This window comes from Magnolia sinica, chromosome 1 (assembly GCF_029962835.1).
Source record: "Magnolia sinica isolate HGM2019 chromosome 1, MsV1, whole genome shotgun sequence".
Classification (NCBI taxonomy): domain Eukaryota; kingdom Viridiplantae; phylum Streptophyta; class Magnoliopsida; order Magnoliales; family Magnoliaceae; genus Magnolia; species Magnolia sinica.
The window spans coordinates 98003306-98024772 of record NC_080573.1 but is presented as its reverse complement, the minus strand read 5'-3'; positions in this window follow the sequence as shown (position 1 = coordinate 98024772).

Here is a 21467-nt window from a genome sequence, read left to right as displayed (position 1 = left end):
CTAAGGACAACCTTACACTAAAAACCAGAGTTTATGGTAGGACAACCTTATTTCTAGAAAGATCTTTGTATCAAATCTCAAACCGAAGAGGAATACAGAAATAAATACAAATTGTATTAAAATAAATTGAATCACAAATGTATTGTTCTACGGACAGCCATACACCATAAAAATGGCAGGGCAACCTTGCTGGAACAACTTTCAAAAGAAATTGAAATATCAAGCTGATAAAGGAATAGCAGAAAATAAATTCTAAACTATTACAACATTCTCACAAAGCTTGAATTAAATGATTACAACATTCACCACCATACATACATCCCACAAAAGAATAATTAAAGATTAGAAGAATAAATCAATCAACCACAACACAAGGGTTTATAGTGGTTTGCCTGTGTGTTCACCAACTGTTAAACAACAGCCACACAAAATGCTACTCCACTCCTAATATCCTCACACAGGGGATATTAGCGTTCACTAAAAGTAGGTTTTCCCAGGTTCACTCAGAACCTTTACAATTGTGTCTTTGTCTGTGGGCTTACACAATTAAAAAAACCCCACTTCTGAGTTTTCCTGGCTCTCCTCAGATAACCAATACAACAAGATTTTTCTGGGAAATCTTGAAAGAAACCAAAACAGAAAGGAATTTACAATTAAATGTAAAATACCTGATTATCTCCTTCGTTGTAGCAGCCCGGTAGAACCAAATCAGAGTAGATGATTGAATGTCTAAGTTCAATGTCCAGTACTCAATTACAATGGTTCTAATTCTAATAGATTTTAAATTAAACCAAATAGGACTTGCCTTAATTGATTTTGATTCCAAAGAAAGGGAATAATAATTCCTCTTATCAAATCAGATTGGAATAGAAGAAACAAAATCAATTAAATAAAGCTAAGGAAAGAGAATATTAAATAAGCACACTTAGCTTAGATGGAGCACAGAATTATCTCTCAGAAGTTCGACGAAGATTGGCTTGAATAGATTAATTAATTCGATGATTTCTTCTAAGATTCGTGCACTATTTATAGGTGAGAAGATCGTGTCTTCGACTGGTCTAGGGAGCTCTTCGACTAGTCGAAGAAACAACAAATTTTTGAAAAATCCGACGGGATATGCTCTGACCGTTCTACGACTGGTCGTAGGTCACCTACGACTGGTCGTAGATCTCCTTCGACTGGTCGTAGGTCCTAAAAAGCTTTGCTGGAATTCGAGTCGAAGATGTTCGACTGGTCGAAGATGCAGTCGACACTGTTCCTACGACTGGTCGAACAGATTCCTGGACTAGTCGAAGCCTAACAGATTTCATCCGAAATTTGTAACAAACTCACGACTGATCGAGGAGTTTCTTAGACTGGTCGAAGCAACTCTAGGACTAGTCGAAGAAGGCCTAGGACTAGTCGAAGAACAGACCAAACTCATGTAAAATAAACATTCGGTTTATGTATCCGAAATGACCTACTTCTAAGGTCAACCTATGGTCAATCAAACCTCAATCATGAAGTATGGACATTGAAACATTAGGAACAAGTGACCTTGAAGTATCAACCTTGAAGTCTTGATGTAGATCAATCTTGAAATCTTCATGTAGCTCAATCTTGAAAGGGTCTTGAGTTCTGCCTTGTACTCTTCTTGAAGTCTTGCAGCTTGAGTCTTGTCTTGTGAGCTTTGCTTGTTCATGAATGTTGATCCTTGAGAGAGCTTCACTTATGCAAGTTATATATAACATAATAGTGATTTTGGCACCATAAATTTGACAACAGACAGGGATATAAACTATAGCACTTACAATCTCCCTCTTTGTCAAATTAGTGACAAAACACATAACCAAGATAAACAAAAGTAAAACAACTGGTTAATACATGCAAATCAATATTCAATATTCAACATTCAACCAGTTTCAACCAGTTTCAACATTCAACCAGTTTCATTCAACAAGATCGAACAGTTGTTTTACTGTTTGATCAACCAGTAAAATAACTGGTTAATACATGCAAATCAATATTCAATATTCAACATTCAACCAGTTTCAACATTCAACCAGTTTTATTCAACAAGATCAAACATATACTCCCCCTGACTCCCCCTGAGTAACATAACCAATGCTACTCCTCTCATAATCACATTAAGAACAAACCATTCTCCCCCTTTTTGTCACAATATGACAAAGGAGAACTAAATAAAGGAATTCATGAGAGTAAACATGAGGAGATGAGCATAAAACATGAGTATAGCAAAAGAGTGATAGCATCACATAGAATAAATATCCAGCATAAAATATAAATAGAATCCAACTCTAAATCAGCCAAGTGCAAAGTTATAAAGTTATTACAGACCAGAAGTCTCATAAAAACTACTGAGAACTAGAACTTGATAACAGAGCAGGAATAGAGGGATCAAGTTGGTGCATGCCTTTGTTCAAGCGCCTAAGATATTTGCGCATGTACTTGAATTGCAAATCATGAGCAACAGACATGTTTTCCAACTTTACATTTATATTCTCAACTTTACCCTCTAATGCACTCAGACGAGCATCAACATCAGATGGTACAAAATCTGGATCATTTGCTGAGTCAGAATCCAGTTCCTCAAAAATGTCATCCATATTAATGTCATCACCAGCTTCTTCATGACCACCACCACCACCACCTTGTTCAGGAAGCAGATCCAACTTCATCTTATTGATATTAGTATTGTTGAAGATCAGATGATGAATTGGTGCCTCATCAACAGGCATATCGACTAACATATGAGTAGTCAATACAGTCATTAAATAGGCAAAAGGAATGTCACTATGACCAGGATGGAGTCTAAACTGAAGAATGAAATGACAGATTAAGGATGGCAAACAAATCTGAGTACCATTGGAAATAGCATGAATAACATGAACCATAAACGAAGTCAAGTCAGATTTATTACCCGAACGAGGATACAGATTAGACACAAAGATTCTATGGAGAATTCTGTATTTGGGTAACAAATACCTTGCGGGAAGCGCATTCCCTTTTTGAGTCCATTGAACATCCATGTTGCACAAGTCTCTAGTGAGCATGCGTTTTTCAGACATTGAGGGTTTATCAGTTAAGTTATGGATAGGAATACCCTCATCATTCACAGGAATTTCTATAAGGGCTGAAATTAAATGACGATCAACGTCAAAAGGCCCTTCTCTAGTAGAAATTTGAAAAGTTAAATTATCCTGTGAGAAAGCACTAATACATGTAAACATGGATTGGGCAATGGACCGGTATACAGGCCCACCCCAATGTAATAAGTTAACCCAACCTACAGCTTCAAGCATAGGAAGGATGTCAAAAGGTGCAATGTGATTAACATCAACAGGATGTTCAACAATAACATTACGTGATCTAATGTCCCTGACATATGATGGATCATCATTGGGAACAAGAAGATGACGTTTAGAGATAGCGGTCGATCTGGAGGAAGAAGATGGACCACGGGAAGTAGTTTTTCTACCTCTAGAAGCCATTTGCAACAAGGATTTCAAGAAAATAGGAAGTTGCAAAGGATTGAGAAGTGGGTTTAATCAAAACAGATTTTTCAAAATCCAAACCCCAAATCTCAATGATTTTCAAAATAGAAAGCTTCAAGAGAGAAAAGGAAACAATCTAGACACAAATCTGCAAGAAAAATGGGATTTGGAACACTAACCTTGAAGAACTTGAAGGATGGGTTCGACAAGTCGAAGTTCGGCTCCAAGGAGAAGAAAGAAGAAATGAGGAAGAAAGTGAAAAATCCCCAATTTAAGTGAAACCCGAGTTCCACGACTGGTCGTGGGTATCTACGATCGGTCGTAGGACGACTAGTCGTGTATACTCACGACTAGTCGAAGAAACCCCAAAAATTCAATTACTTGCAATTTAAACAAAAATTGGAATTCAATCTAGCAAATATATACACTATGATACAAGAAGGCATAAATTATCAATTTAAAATGCACATGCTAAGATCAAATTTCATCTTTTTGAACCTGCTTTTATCGAGAGGCTTTGTGAAAATGTCAGCTCGTTGATCTTCAGTAGGAATATATTCTAGAGATATAACTTTTTCTTCTACTAATTCCCTTATATAATGAAATCTAATGTCAATGTGCTTAGTACGAGAATGCTGAATAGGATTTTTTGAAATATTTATCGCACTGGAATTATCACAATGTAATAACATAGAATCCTGTTTAATTCCATAATCACTTAGCATTCGTTGCATCCAAACAAGCTGTGTACATGCATTACCAGCTGCGATATACTCCAGCTGTTGAAAGTGATATAGAATTTTGTTTCTTACTAAACCAGAAAACTAGACAATTTTCAATAAAAACAACCACCACCGGTTGATTTTCTATCATCTAGATTACCACCCCAGTCAAGTACCCAACTAATTGAACATTGGTTTCATGAGGATACCAGAGACCAAGATTTACGATTTGCGACATATCTAATAATTCGCTTGATAAGCAATCAAGTGAGATTCTTTTGGATCGATTGATATCTTGCGCAAATACCAACACTTAGAGAAATATCGGTCTACGTACTTAAATATAACAAACTACCAATCATACTCCGATAAAGTTTTGAGTCAACATTTTTACTATTAGAGTCTTTTGATAGTTTCAGGGTAGTACTCATAGGAGTATCAAAATTCTTGCCATTCTCAAATCCAAATCTCTTGATTAGATTCAAAGCATACTTAGATTGAGAAATGAATATTCCTTCAGATTGTTGCTTTACTTGCAATCCAAGGAAATAAGTCAATTCCCCAACCATGCTCATTTCGAATTGTGATTTCATCAAATCTGCAAACTCAGTAGTCAAGTCAGTACAAGTTGATCCATAAATGATATCATCAACATAAATCTGTACCATTAAGATATGATCATTATGTTTTTTAACAAACAGAGTTTTATCGACAGATCCCATTTGAAAATTATGACTTAAAAGAAATTTTGTTAGTTTCTCATACCATGCCCTAGGTGCTTGTTTTAATCCATAAAGTGCCTTTTTAAGCCGATATACATGATCAGTATTTTTGGAATCTTCAAATCCCATTGGCTGTTCAACATAGACTTCTTCATGTAAATCGCCATTTAGAAAAGCACTTTTGACATCCATCTAATAGATCTTTATCTTTCTAAAACATGCAATGGATATAAATATTCTGATAGATTCAAGACGTGCTTCGGTGCAAAGGTTTCATCGAAATCAATCCCTTCAATTTGAGTATAACCTTGTACCACCAGTCTAGCCTTGTTTCTAATTATATTTCCACATTCGTCAGACTTATTTTTGAAAATCCATTTTGTTCCAATGATGTGTTTATCTTTAGGTCTTGGTATGAGATACCAAACATTATTTCTTACGAATTGGTTGAGTTCATCTTGCATCACAACAATCCAGTTCTCATCAGCCAAAGCTTCTTTTACGTTAGATGGTTCAATTTGGGATGTAAAACATACATAATTACATATATCCTCAAGTTGTCTACGGGTGCGAACACCGGTGAGAGGGTTTCCAAGAATCTATGTGGTTGGATGATCTTTAACAATCCTTAGTTCAGAATCTGTTTGATGAAGTATTGGGTTTATCAATGATTAGTACTTCATCATTATCTGAATTAGAAATTGGTGTATTTAAGTGATCATCAATGACAACATTAATGGATTCTTGAATCACACCAGTCCTTTTGTTCAGAACTCTATAAGCTCGACTGTTTAAAGAATATCCTAGAAAAATCCCTTCATCACTCTTCGTATCGAATTTTCCCAAATTTTCACGATCACGTAAAATATAGCACTTGCTGCCAAAAACTCGAAAGTGTTTAACAGTAGGCTTTTTATTGAACCATAATTCGTAAGCTGTTTTATTATTATCTTTGCTAGTGTATACTCGGTTAATAATATAGCAAGCTGTGTTGACTGCTTCAGCCAAAAGATTTTTAGAGAGCTTCATGCTATTCAACATGACATTAGCCATTTCTTGAAGCACCCTATTCTTTCTTTCTACAATTCCATTTTGTTGTGGAGTTTTGGGAGCAGAGAATTCATGTAATATTCCTTGGTCGGTACAGAACTTCTCAAAATTGCTATTCTCAAATTCAAATCCATGATCACTACGAATTTTACTGATTTGAGAAGATTTTTCAGTTTGAATCCTTTTGAGAACTTTTCTCACTTCTTCAAGGGTTTCAGATTTATCCCTTAAGAAGACTACCCAAGTGAATCTTGTAAAGTCATCAACTATTACCAGGATATACTTTTTCCCACCACAACTTTCCGTTCTGGTAGGTCCTATCAGATCCATGTGGAGAAGTTCGAGTGATCTTGATGTGGTATTTGAATTCACCTTTTTGTGTGAGTTCTTTGTTTATTTGCCTATCTGGCACTCACCACATATTTTATCTAATTTCTAAAGTTTGGGTAAACCTCTTACAAGTTCTCGTTTGCTCAATCGATATAAATTTCGATAATGTACATGTCCAAGACGTTTGTGCCATAAATTAGTCTCGTCTGTATGGACCATGTAACATGTTTGATTAGATGAGCTGGATTCACTAATAATATAGCAATTTTCAGACGTTCTACGTCCAGTTAATATTACAGAACCCTTATTGTTTAGTATTTCACAGCTTTGATTAGAAAACCGAACATTATGGTTATTATCACATATTTGTGATATACTAAGCAAGTTATGTTTTAAGCCTTCAACGTATAAAACATTTTTAAACACAGGAAGATTAAAAAGTTGAACCATACCTTGGCCTATAATCTTGCAGTTGTTACCATCACCAAATGTGACTGAACCATCAGTCATATCTTTTAGATCCGTGAATAAAGCTTTGTCACCTGTCATATGCCTGGAGCATCCACTGTCTAGGTACTACTTTCAATGACTTGTAGCTTTGAAAGCAGTGTGAGCAACCAAGCAGGTAACTTTAGGAACCCATTTCATAACTGTTTTGGGTTTAGGAACATAGTTGGTCTTCTTTTATGTATATTTGTTGGAATGACCTATAGAGTTAGATTTTAAGAGTTCCTTGAGTAAATCAACTATCTTTTCAGCTAGTGGATTTCGTTTCTGATTAAAGTTGACATGGCTGCTTCTAGGTTTTTGAAAAGTTTTTGAATTTTTAGAAAAATCTTGATAAGTATTTTTCCCTTTTCAGTTTGAGGATTCTCCTTTAACAAACATAGGAGGAGTATACATTTGTTTAGGAGAAATTTTTTTATCATAGCCCAACCCGGATCGATCGCCACATTTTCTAGATCCGGATAACAGTTTTTCTAACTTTGGATCACCTTGGGCATACTTCCATGTGTCCTTTAGACTCAGAAGAGAAGATACTTCAATTTTAAGTTTGTCAATTTCAGATTTTAAATCAACAATTAGTGAGTTTTTGAATTCCAAATCGCATTTTGATTTTTCAAAACAATCAGAAATTTGTGATTTTTCTAAGGCAAGTGATTCAAAACAATTTTTGAGTTTAGAAAACTTTTCTTTCTGAAGTTTAAGTTTGACAGCAATTTTACAACTTTCCTTATATAGGGCATTGTAAGCGTCTTGAAGATCATCTTCATTTTCACATTCACTATTCAGATTTTCTTCACTTGTAGAGTCATTATCTGAAAATGTGAATTTGGCTAGAGTCATAAGAGCTTTAACCTCATTGCCCGACTCAGTTTCAGAATCTTCTGATTCAGAAGAACCTTCAGAATCAGATGATTCATCCCATGTAGCCAACATACCCTTCTTCTTGGGTTTGTCCCTTTTAGGACATCTATTTGCTAAGTGCCCATATTCTTGACAGTTATAACATTGACTATCTTTCAAAGATTTTTGAAATTTGGGTCTAAACTTCTTTTTATCATTTGATTTTTGAAAATCAACCCTTTTCTTGCTTTTGAAAATCTTGTAAAATTTTTTAGCTAAAAGAGCCATATCATCTTCTGAATCAGAATTTTCTTCTGAATTACATTTAGAAGATTTTAGTGCGATAGATTTTCCTTTAGGAGCTTTAAAGTTTAACTCGTAGGTTTGTAGTGAACCAACTAGTTCTTCTACCCTCATATTATCCGTATCACGAAGTTCCTGGATCGCGGTTACTTTAGAATTGAACCGTTCAGGAAGTGAGCGTAATATTTTTGCACACACTTTACTTTCTGGGATTTTATCGCCAAGACCCCACATTGAGTTGACAATGTCATTCAATCTAGTGTAAAAGTCCATAAACATTTCATTTTCCTCCATATGAATTTCTTCAAATCTGGTTGTGAGGAGTTGGACTTTAGATTTTTTGACAATTGTAGTACCCTCGTGTGTCATTTCTAATATATCCCAAGCTTGCTTTGCAGTATCACAGGAAATGATTCTTTTGAACTCATCCGATGATACTGCGCAAGTAATTGCATTTAGTGCTTTAGCATTTGCACTACTCTCACTTTTCTGAAGGGTGGTCCATTGGTAATATGGTGTGACTTTCATTGATTTTGAACCATCAACCCCAGTAACTTCCATGATAGGAGGATTCCATTCAGTCACTGTGGCTTGTCACACATTTTCATCCATTGATTTGAGGAAGATCCTCATTCTGGCTTTCTAATAGGCATAGTTGGAGCCATCAAAGGGTGGAGGCCTAGTGACTGAAAGGCTATCAAAATTTGACATCTTAAATAGCTTAAATCGTTAGCTCAGGAATTAAATCCAAGAATTAAAAAGGGGCTATTAGTCTCTGATACCACTTGAAAAGGCCAAGCTATATGTCCTAGAGGGGGGGTGAATAGGACAATGCCAAATAAAACTTATAACAGCGGAATTAAAAAGAAAATGATAGCCAAAGTAAATCACAATGTAGGAAAGTAAAATAACCTCAAAATTCAGATCTTAAGAGGTTGATACAAATGTTGTTCTAAGGACAACCTTACACCAAAAACCAGAGTTTATGGTAGGACAACCTTATTTCTAGAAAGATCTTTGTATCAAATCTCAAACCGAAGAGGAATACAGAAATAAATACAAACTGTATTGAAATAAATTGAATCACAAATGTATTGTTCTAGGGACAGCCATACACCATAAAAATGGCAGGGCAACCTTGCTGGAACAACTTTCAAAAGAAATTGAAATATCAAGCTGATAAAGGAATAGCAGAAAATAAATTCTAAACTATTACAACATTCTCACAAAGCTTGAATTAAATGATTACAACATTCACCACCATACATACATCCCACAAAAGAATAATTAAAGATTAGAAGAATAAATCAATCAACCACAACACAAGGGTTTATAGTGGTTCGCCTATGTGTTCACCAACTGTTAAACAACAGCCACACAAAATGTTACTCCACTCTAATATCCTCACACAGGGGATATTAGCGTTCACTAAAAGTAGGTTTTCCCAGGTTCACTCAAAACCTTTACAATTGTGTCTTTGTCTGTGGGCTTACACAATTAAAAAACCCCACTTCTGAGTTTTCCTGGCTCTCCTCAGATAACCAATACAACAAGATTTTTCTGGGAAATCTTGAAAGAAACCAAAACAGAAAGGAATTTACAATTAAATGTAAAATACTTGATTATCTCCTTCGTTGTAGCAGCCCGGTAGAACCAAATCAGAGTAGATGATTGAATGTCCAAGTTCAATGTCCAGTACTCAATTACAATGGTTCTAATTCTAATAGATTTTAAATTAAACCAAATAGGGCTTGCCTTAATTGATTTTGATTCCAAAGAAAGGGAATAATAATTCCTCTTATCAAATCAGATTGGAATAGCAGAAACAAAATCAATTAAATAAAGCTAAGGAAAGAGAATATTAAATAAGCACACTTAGCTTAGATGGAGCACAGAATTATCTCTCAGAAGTTCGACGAAGATTGGCTTGAATAGATTAATTAATTCGATGATTTCTTCTGAGATTCGTGCACTATTTATAGGTGAGCAGATCGTGTCTTCGACTGGTCTAGGGAGCACTTCGACTAGTCGAAGCAACAACAGATTTTTAAAAAATCCGGCGGGATATGCTCTGACCGTTCTACGACTGGTCGAAGCTCTCCTACGACTGGTCATAGGTCACCTACGACTGGTCGTAGATCTCCTTCGACTGGTCGTAGGTCCTAAAAAGCTTCGCTGGAATTCGAGTCGAAGATGTAGTCGACACTGTTCCTACGACTGGTCGAACAGATTCCTGGACTAGTCGAAGCCTAACAGATTTCATCTGAAATTTGTAACAAACTCACGACTGATCGAGGAGTTTCTTAGACTGGTCGAAGCAACTCTAGGACTAGTCGAAGAAGGCCTAGGACTAGTCAAAGAATAGACCAAACTCATGTAAAATAAACATTCAGTTTATGTATCCGAAATGACCTACTTCTAAGGTCAACCTATGGTCAATCAAACCTCAATCATAAAGTATGGACATTGAAACATTAGGAACAAGTGACCTTGAAGTATCAGCCTTGAAGTCTTGATGTAAATCAATTTTGAAATCTTCATGTAGCTCAATCTTGAAAGGGTCTTAAGTTCTGCCTTGTACTCTTCTTGAAGTCTTGCAGCTTAAGTCTTGTCTTGTGAGCTTTGCTTGTTCATGAATGTTGATCCTTGAGAGAGCTTCACTTATGCAAGTTATATATAACATAACAGTGATTTTAGCACCACAAATTTGACAACAGACGGGGATATAAACTATAGCACTTACACATACATATATGCGTTTGATATAATTGACTTATGAAATAAATGTGTTGGTTTAAACTGCATTGGAATGATGTGATATGCATGAATCTGTGCAGGAAATTCCCACTGAGTTTTCACTCATCCAATTGTGCGGTTGCGCTAAATAGACGCAGGTTTGATGACAGATGGAGACCCCTATGACGGAATTCCAGGGATGGTTGAGGAGGAGTTCGGCGAGGAGGACCTTTATGCCAATGCAGTTGAGCCATTAGAGCTCAATTGATATCTTAGGATTTACTTGCTTTCATATCTCAGACTTTATATCTTTCTTACATTTTGAGGATTGTAATTAAAATCCCCTGCTGAGGGATTTAATTTTGTTGATACATATACGGATTTAATCTTCCTTGTTAATGCTCATGACAATTTTGCTTGTGTAGAAGTTTTCTTTATGATATGCCATAAAATTCCCGATATATTGTATGTATGAGGCCTTATTTCATGACGTAACCCTCGGGTTCTCATACTCGAGTGATCATCCTCGGGCTAGGAGGACCAGGGTATTACAATAGTCCAATATACTCTATAGTTTTCTAGGTTCTTTCATAATCAGAGCTACTATGCATATTCTTCGAATATTGACATGAAAAAAGGGATATTAGACCCGCACAATCCCTCTGTCACTTCGATGGATACGAAACATGCTGAAATGATGCCGAAATTACCATTAGATTACTTCTCTCTCATGTTATTATGTTGATTCATTGTACTTTATTTCAAAATCAAGGGAAACATGAGGATGTAATTGAAACTCAGAATCAATAAAATTCATGATGATGAATGTTCTTCCACATTTCCTTTGCTATTATTAAACAAGATATCTCAACCAAAATACATTTGTTTCTTATCAAAACAAAATGACAACTTTGCTAGGGATAATAACTCATTCAAGATTAATTTAGAAATTGTTTGGAGAACAATTATCATCAATCGGCGCTGTAATGGTGCCAAAATGGCGACTCTTAATGGAAACATCCTCCCCTTCATCTCTAAAACAAAGTACAATCTAATTTAATCAAAGTAATTAATGCTCTATTTTAAATAGTAGGTATTCCGTCCTTACACAACTGCAATGGCTTTTCTCCCGACTGACATAGTTGTTTACTTCACACCTAATGGATTCGTTGTGGATTACATTGACAATACGTGATCACTATTACAGAAAGTACCAGAGAAGGTTAAGTCGATTACGATCAAGGATAGGCAATGTCAGGTGATGTCTGGAATGGTCTCCGCTTCATCGACAGCACAGTAGGACTATGAAGGATGGATAGCAGTGACATCTAAAAGTCGAAGGGTTCGATCTCCTCCCATAGAAGTATCATCCCGCCAAGTACAGTTAGAGGGTCAATTATGCGAAATGTCGCGAGATGCAGCCTTGCCTCAGTCACGCAATCATTCCATTCGATAAGGACTGCAAAAGCCCGTCACTCCAAAAGGTCTTCCAGTACCGCCAACTACAACCACAAAGACATCTTTCATAGAATCATTATAAATTCAGAAGAATAAAGGAAGAGTAATCGCGACAAGCGAATATTCACTTACAGCATCCCCTGCAAAGGATTTAAATCAAGATCATGCATTAAAAATACCACGATTTAAGTCAGCTAGTCCTTCGATGCGACAATACGCTAGTCTCGAATCAAGCAGCAGTTCATCTTCCTCAGCATCGCTAATGATACGGTGCTCATTTCCTCCTTCGATATCAAATCGATCGAAGGATAAAGTAACAGAAACCTTGTCAGCATATATTAATCAGCTTAATCAGCTTTCACCAGATGAGCACATGGCTGAAGAAGTTTCTAAGCTTCCAATAACCATTGCTGTAAACAATGTTGAACCACAAGCAGAAGGTTTACAACCCTGAGCGGTTAAGTTTTAGGGACCTATGCCAGCTATTGCTCAAATTATAACGCAGGAGGAAATCCGATGGATGGTCGCTGAAACTATCCATCTAGAGAAGGAATGAGATCATAATATAAAAAAATTCTAATACGAGACACCATATCCCCTTACAATAGAAGAAATACCATTTCTCGCTGATTTCAGCCACCTGGACTTTCAGAAGTTTAATGGAGATGGGTCACCAGAAGAACATATGGTCCACTTCATAAAAAAAGATGAAAATTTTCTCTAGAGTTCCTCAATATTGTTTGCGATTATTCAGGTCTTCTTTGACAGGGAAAGCTTTCAGATGGTATTCAACTTTAACCCCAGGATCTATTCGTACTTGGGAACAGATGCAGAGTATATTTATGACAAACTTCTTCTCTTCTGACAGAGAAGTCAGTTTAACTGAATTAGCCTTTACTCGCCAACGAGAAGACAAATCAGTTGACAAATTCATCAGTCAATAAAAAGACTTGGGGGCATCATGTCGATATCTTCCAATAGAATCGGATTAATTCAAGTTATATTTGGAAGGTATAAGACTAGAAGTAGCATGTAACCTGATTAACGAGATTTATAGACCTTTCGTGATCTTACTACCAAGACTCATATTCTTGAAAGAATGGTTGAAAAAGTGTCCACTTTTTACATAAAGTTACTATACTGGAATCTTCATGAATCATCAGCTAATGCCACTAATAAAGAAGAAAAGAAAGAAGATTATCGGAATAAAGAAATAAATAACGGTGAAGAAATTAGAAAGGTCATATGATTGGGATGATATATGAAAAATGCAGACAATATAAAACCCGCAACAAATGGGCATTCAGAAAGGAACATATACTTCCTATGATGAATCAACTATTGGCTAATTTGGCTAAAGGTAAAATTAAGATACCTCAGTCAAAGTACCGTAAAGAAATAGAGAAGAGGGGAGGAAAAGGATATTGTCATTATCATCGTATGTTCGGGCATCAAACTGAAGATTGTTATGTTATTAAAGATATACTCCAAAGGATGATCGACAGTGGTGAGGTTATCATGGAAGAATATGATAGAAAGAGAAGAATGATGAGTTAATATAACTTTCGTTTGAAGCATGGTATCTGTAATGCCTCAAATTTTCACAGCCAGAGTTTGTACTCATGCCCGAGAAAACTGGGTGTTAATAATGTATGAATTGGATGCTTTAGAAATCGCACCATATTTTTTTTCATTTATGTCACATCCAGATACATTCATAAAGGTAACATTCACCAGAATAAAATCGACTATATCGATTATTTCATCAGAGTAAAAGAATAATCAAATGCCCAATCAATGGGAGCTTATTACAATATAAGAGTTCACAGTGGAAGTATAAATTCAAATCATAAACTATCTTCTTATTCTTTCAATATAATCTTTCATAAGGAGATGGTTCTCTAGGTCTTCAATCTGTACGTCACCAACATAATCTGTACAGTTGGAGAGGGTCAAAACCCTACTCATAGTAATGGTTATCCTTTAAGATTAATAATAATTTAAGAAATTCATAAAAGTAATGTAAGGGTTCTGATACGTCGCGTACTCCACTAATACATGAGATATCAGTATGCGCAAACATCCTACATGAGATGCATGTCTAGCAGAGTATGTGCGGCTCATCATATGTAGTGATCATCACAATGTGGAGTATAATTCATAGGAAATCTGACTCAACCTGCATCCCATAACTATGGAAATTCGTCGGCACGGCGCGCATTAACATGGATTTATGCGAACATATCAAGGCAACACAACATGTGGTTGGGGGATTTACGTAACACAATGTGTTCATGGAGCGTCTATTTGTGCCATCCAATCCTGAGAAGTTGATTTAACACATATAACGATTTATATACATCGATTGTGCACCCGCCAACCAACCCACAGAATTACGTGTTGACCAAGGGGGCCGCTACCCATAACGCATTACGTCCATGATAAATATTGAGTCACTAGTTGTGTTACCTTCAATACATCACTTACATTGATAGAGAATGTGATCTGTATTATGGAGGTTCTGGAATATCAAGACACATGCCCAAGCCTTAAAGATAAATATCACAAGGCCAATATAATAAAGAGAAGGGTGACAATGGTTAACTCAAAAGTGGCAATGGCTAACATAACAAATAGGAGAGTGACAATGGTTAACTCAATAATAGAAGAGTAGCAATGCCTAACTCAACAAATAGAAGAGTGGCAATGGCCAACTCAATAATAAGGACAGTGGCAGTGGCCAACTCAATAAAGAGATGAGTGGCAGGGCTAACTCAATAAATTTAATAAGACAAGGGCAAGGCTTGTATCCATGACCTCACATAAATTCAGAAAGATCACTTGTAATTAACATCATGCCATAATCCCAAAAGGCCAAAAATTGTTGGTGACAAATTAAACAAAAACAGAGAGAAAATCATAGTAACACGAGAATAGGTAAAAGGTACGTAAAAGGTGAGATAAGATGCATCAACTCAATTGATAAAAAATTCACATTATACAAAGACAAATTAAATTCTACCAGCTCAAATTAATGCAAGCTTAAAGGATAAAACCCTCACCTCTAATTTTATTCCTTTCTTGAATGTAGATGGGCATTGAAGGTTTAGGTTTTTTAATCTAGTATTAAAGATTTCTAGGCGTAGGAGAGGGAGGGCGACTCACTCGAACAAGGCCGGCTGCCAACGACCTCTTTCTCTCTCTCCCTCTCTCTCTCTTTTCCTCTTTCTTTTCTTTTTTTTTTTTGGACTCAGACCAAGATCTTCCTGATTTTCCTCCTTATGAAATGGACGGATTTATTTATAGCCAGTCCAAATGCATAATCCCCTTACGTAGGATTTCCTTACGTAAATAGGAGATTTCTCTACGTAGTCGGTTTCTGGACTTTTCTTACAGAAGCTTGGTTGTGTAGGGCGTGATGGTGGGCTCTATTTCTATGTAACATAATGAGGTTGTCCCTCGTTTCTCTCTGATTCCTTCTATCTTAACTGTCTACTGGATCATGATGGCCATCAGGGATACGTGTTCGGAATGTTGATCGGACGGCCTAACCAAATGGTGTCAATCTTGATTGTGGATCAACCTTAACGCCTTTCGCCATGTTTGGACGCCTACAAGTGGATTGGATTGGCTGTCAGACTTTCCCTGGCCATCTAATTTGTGGTGATGATCAGGTTCATGGGTCCATTGCTTGGAGGTTTCTTTCCGCAAGGAGGTGAGAGTTGGCAATTTTGGCGTGTGAGATATTTCTCGGTCTAGTTGGACTTCTAGGCTCGGATTGGAATACTCCATAGGAGGTTTCGGATGGTTAGGATATGGTAGAGGGGGTTGCATAAGAGATCTAAGGTGTAAGGAAGTCTTGTGGTCGAGCCTTCTTCGGACACTATTACAGCGATAGGAGAGAGATGCCGACCATGGTTCGAATGGTTGGAGTTGGTAGGGCTCACTTTTGGCAGTCCTTTGATAGATCCACATCATTCATCTGCTTCATAAGGTCATGTTAGGCCAAAGTCCAAAATATTGGGTGGATCCGTTGATCAGGTGGCCCATACGCAGAGTAGGGGATGGGTGAAAACCAATCGTTGCACCCTCTCCGTCATCCGTTGTTTACAGCGTGCGGAAAATCTACTCCATTCACCACCTTTGTCATAATGTGTTGGCCCATGGGTCAAAGTATGAAGTAGATCTGAGTCTTAGGTGGGCCACACCTTCAAGAAGTGTGTGAATTACTCACACCGTTAAAACCTCGTGCACGTCTTTGTGACAATTTGCAATTTCTGTGTGAAGTCCACTATACTATTCATAATTGCACAATCCGCTCTGTTCATTGAGTTGAACATGCCACGTTATGATAAGGGCTCGAAAATGGGACAAATCTATTGATCGAGTGGGTCACACTGTTCAATCGAGCATCTATGGTTACATGTAATGGCATTGAGTATTTACAATCTTACCATCCATTTCTCAACCAGCTTCTCACATCCATTACGTCGAAATGCACCATCCGAATGTCTTGAAATTTGACGGGCATTCATCATTTTTTGTGCTCTTTTCATCAGTCTAGTTTGGGTCCCGATCTCCCCAGGATATCCAAGATGCTCTTTTAAATGGCTAACATCCTCTATAATTCAAAATAATGTTTGTACACCTCTAATTGATGAGTCACTAGGTGGTTTGGGCCTATACCCTAAGATCTTCATGATGATCAGTTTACCATAATATTTGTGCAGCCCGTTTAGTGGATCCAACTATGATGGATGATTAGATGGCTTGCTAAAAATAAAGAAACTTGATGGTTAGCACTCTGACCATATATGTAGGTGGATGTACGGTCAGTTTTGTAGATGGATGAACATAAGCTGGTTTCTGGAGTGATTAGGGGTAAAGCATGTGTATCGTCATATTAAAGTGTCTTGTTCACATGTGTAAGTTTCTCAAATCGTAGTTCTGATGGTGGGTTAAGCATATTCATAAGTGATAAACAAGATGAACGGATCAGAATCTCAATTTGATAAGTGCATGGACGGATGTAAAGGTTGAGTAGCTAGTTTACTATAATTTAAGGGCTGAAATTCGACATGTATGGTTAATTTATGATAATTAGGCCTAGTATAAATTTTCACATGAAACGGATCATGAGAATCATGTGATTTGGAATTCAGGGGTATAAGTTGATGGCATTTTCATAATTATTGCTGATCTGAGAGTTTTGTGAAATCTAATGGTTCTACGTGGTTGTATACACCTTTCTAAACAACTCTTACAAACGGACTTACATCTAGATCATTATGGATAAAGTGTTATTCACCGATTTAGTCAAAGGTAGGTACATACATCAAATCACATAAGGGATGGTCTTGCCTCAAAATCGACGGTTAGATTGCTTGATTTATGAACAGAGATTATTTCCAATGGTCAAATTCATATTAAGAACGGATGTAAGATAAGGATAGCTAGATTGGTATTGTACGCATGTTCATATTACGTTAAATTTCTTGGTAACGCTCGAGAACTTTCAATACTCGGGTATTGAAATGTTTGGGGCGTTATTAAACATATTTTTGCCCCCGAAATTTGGTGCTTCCATTATATAAGTCACTTTTCATGCTTTTAAGGATTTCCTGTGTTCGAGGTAATATGAATAGATGGTTGTAGTGGGTTTGCGCCCAATACACAGATCCTTCGCCTGCGAAGTACAGAGGATTTACTGGTATCCATTCATATTCCCATTAATCTCGATCCCTTGCTTGATCAGGGCATTGGGATCAGTTGAGATTTTCTAGGACTTAGAATTTGAGTCAAACCGCGCAAATTTCGCGTAAACATGTTTCCATCAATCCATAATCTTGTTTGTTCTAAACTCATGGGGGATATCACGAAATCTTATATTCTTATAATAGATAATTCTACGTGGCCTATTAAGCTTTCACTGCATACTTTGATTATCTGATACACTACCTGAACTTACTTTTATCATCTTAACTGATTCATTATGTTTAAATTTTCAACGTATTACTTACGAGGTAGGTATGTATACATTTAGGTGCGTTTAATTGGCAATATGAATCGGGATGCTACAGCATCGGCAACCCTTCAAGAAATAAGTCCATCATACCTATGCGCAAGAAGGAAAATAGAATGGCTATGTAAGAACTTAATAAGACAAGCAGTATTCTAATCATATGTCTCTACGAACCTTCATTCTCTGGTGAAGTAAGAATGAAGAATGATTAATGAATAGAGAAATGAAAGAAAGATACAATTTTTAAATATTCTTTTTTACATATCCTTCCAAACAGCCGTGCGAGACTCTTTATCCTTTGATCCGGAAAAAGGTAATTGATGATTTCCTGAGATAATAATTGTTAATATCGATTTTTGTAGGTCAACATTGGGGCCAGAATCATTACCACAGCTGAATAATTATATATTAACGCTCAAGCCTGGGATTATTATTGTGATTAGATTATTACTGCGGCCAACAAAAGTGGCTCTAAAATTATATATATTCTAAAAAAATGTCATCGTAAAATTATTTCTGAGCCCTGGTCTACTATCTACAAGATTTATTGAGCGACAATTATATCCAGATTATTGACAATTATTAGGCTTATAATGCCAATCAAGACATAGAAAGATTCAATATTTATATTCTTTAAGCAAGGTAATATAATGTGGCCTATTGAAGGACATATCAAGCCATGGATCAAAATGAATAGGGCATCGAAATGCCTGTGGATATTCATCCTATCAAAATTATTGTTCTCGAATGGTAAAGGAATTTTGATTGTAAAGATTTTCTGAGAAAATCTCATCCAATCAAAAGGGGACAAACAGGCAACAATTATATAATAGCAGCAATAAGCATATTATCGCCTGAAGTTCTATCAGAGTCGCAAAACCATATATTATCTTCAACAAGCGATGATTATTGGTGACAAGGCGATAGCCACCTTATATCCTTCTTAATACAGAATATTATATCGGTCAACTGGCAGAATTATTAAATTATTCTTATAAACTACCAAAGAATTATTGCCTTAATATATATTACAAAGTATCGTCAATTATCGAGATATCATTGGTCATCGCTGATGTCACCAATGATCACTGACTATGAAATATCATTACAAAGCAACGATGATTGCTAAGACATCGTCTAATACAGAATATTATTACAAATCATCATTGACAAGATGATATTATCTCCTTTATTATCAATTACAATAGAGTAATTTTTATCATCAAACATTACCAGATGTTATCACCATTATTATCAATTATCACTGATCAGTGTCATCATCAATCATTATTTGATTATATAAGTATCATTATAAAGTATTAACGATCATTACGATATTATCTATTATAGAATAATATTACAAATTACTGCAGATATTATTGTATATGACTCTGACAAGAAGGCATTGTCGTCATTGCTTAACTACTATTATCTTCGATTATCGTCAAAGCGACATTATTACCAAACGATCTGGCTTAACAATATTATCGCCAATGTTGTTATGAACAGAACTGATACTATTACTTCGGTGAAAAGACATCATCATCGAACTATTGTTATTATTGGCCATCTCTAAAAATAACATTATCATCTCCTATCACCATATTAACATTATTACCACATTGATCATATCGCTGATTATCAATCATCGCTAACTACACCAAACTGATCATACTACTGATTTATCATTTACGACAGCGAAGTGCACCCACAAGGCTAACCACGCATAAGCCCTATATTACTAGCGATGACAATTTATCATTTACGGTAGTGAAGTGAGCCCACAAGGCCAACTACGAGTAGGCCCTATATTATCAATTATGGCGATTTATTATTTACGACAGCGGAGTGTGCCCAAGAGGCCAACCACGCATGTTGAGACTCAAATATTACATATTTAACCCTATTTATATCTTGGTTTTATGAACATGATAATACTTAATGGTATATTTTCTACATGTTTGTGTTGCATTTAAGAGCTTGGATTGAAAAGAATGCAAAGGCATGGATTTAAGGCTCAATAATTGTCAAAGCAAAGAACGGATCTTTGGAGACCAAGATTGAAGATTTCAAGACCCCAAGATCCAAGAAAACTAATTAGAGAAGGAAGGAAGTTAAAAGAGCAAAGTGTTGAAATTCACTTCATTGTCTGTGTCATCGACTACTGTTAGATGACATCGAAGCCACGATTCCATGACATTGACCACAACTCGATGACATTGAATTTTCACAGGAAAATCAAGTTGGTTGTCAGACATATTGGATGCAATTCTCGATGAATCGAAGTCATTTTCGATGACTCGAAGAAGATACTTAATGACATCGAAGGTTGTTCGATGGCATCGAATTTATTGAAGAAATTGAAGCAACTCGCTGGACTGTTTTGTACACATTCTCGATGGATCGAAGACCTTTCGATGTCATCGAAGACCTTTTGATGTCATCGAAGGAATTCTCGATGACATCGAAGGAATGTTCCATGACATAAGGACTTATGCAGTGCGGAAAAGTTACGCAGTGCGTAAAGGCGCGACTTCTAGAATTTGAACAGCCTTCGATGACATCGAAGGACATTTGATGACATCGAACGAGTTACGTAGAGTTACGCAAACTGCGTAAATTTGAGGCGGTTTTGCAATTTTATGTGATGAAGGCTATAAATATGGGTTTCAATGTAATTTTTTGAATATCGAGGGTTGGAGGAGCAGAGCAAAGGGGTGGAGCTATCTCCCAAGAGTTTCTTCTTCTCTTCTTCTTAGTTTTTAATGCTTTCTTCTATGGTTTTGAATCCAATCATGTCTATGGTTGGCTAAATCCCTTAGCTAGGGCTAAGGGGTGAAGCTTGTAACATGATTGGGATGTTTTTCTTATATAATTCTTATTCTTGTTGAACTTCTTTGATTCTAATTTGATATTTAAGGAATACTTTTAGTTTTTAATGGTTTGTTATGACTTAAATTACAATAGATCTATAATAGCTTTGAGTATCTTCTTTTTCTGATTTAATATTGTGAAGTTACTAAATCCCGTTATTCACCATCGTCCCTTAGGCACGGCTAGGTGATGGAATCTCTTCTAACCTTCCTAATTCTCCTATGTTGGTTGTGGGATCTGAATATCCTGTTGTTTGCCATTGTCTCCTGGGCATGGTCAAATGATGGAATCACTTTCAATCCTTACAACTCTCATCTATTGAGAATTAGGTCAATGGAAGTTCAGATCTAAGTTTATTTACATATCTTCCAATTGGATAGGATAGGACTCCAATTCCAATTGACTTCTT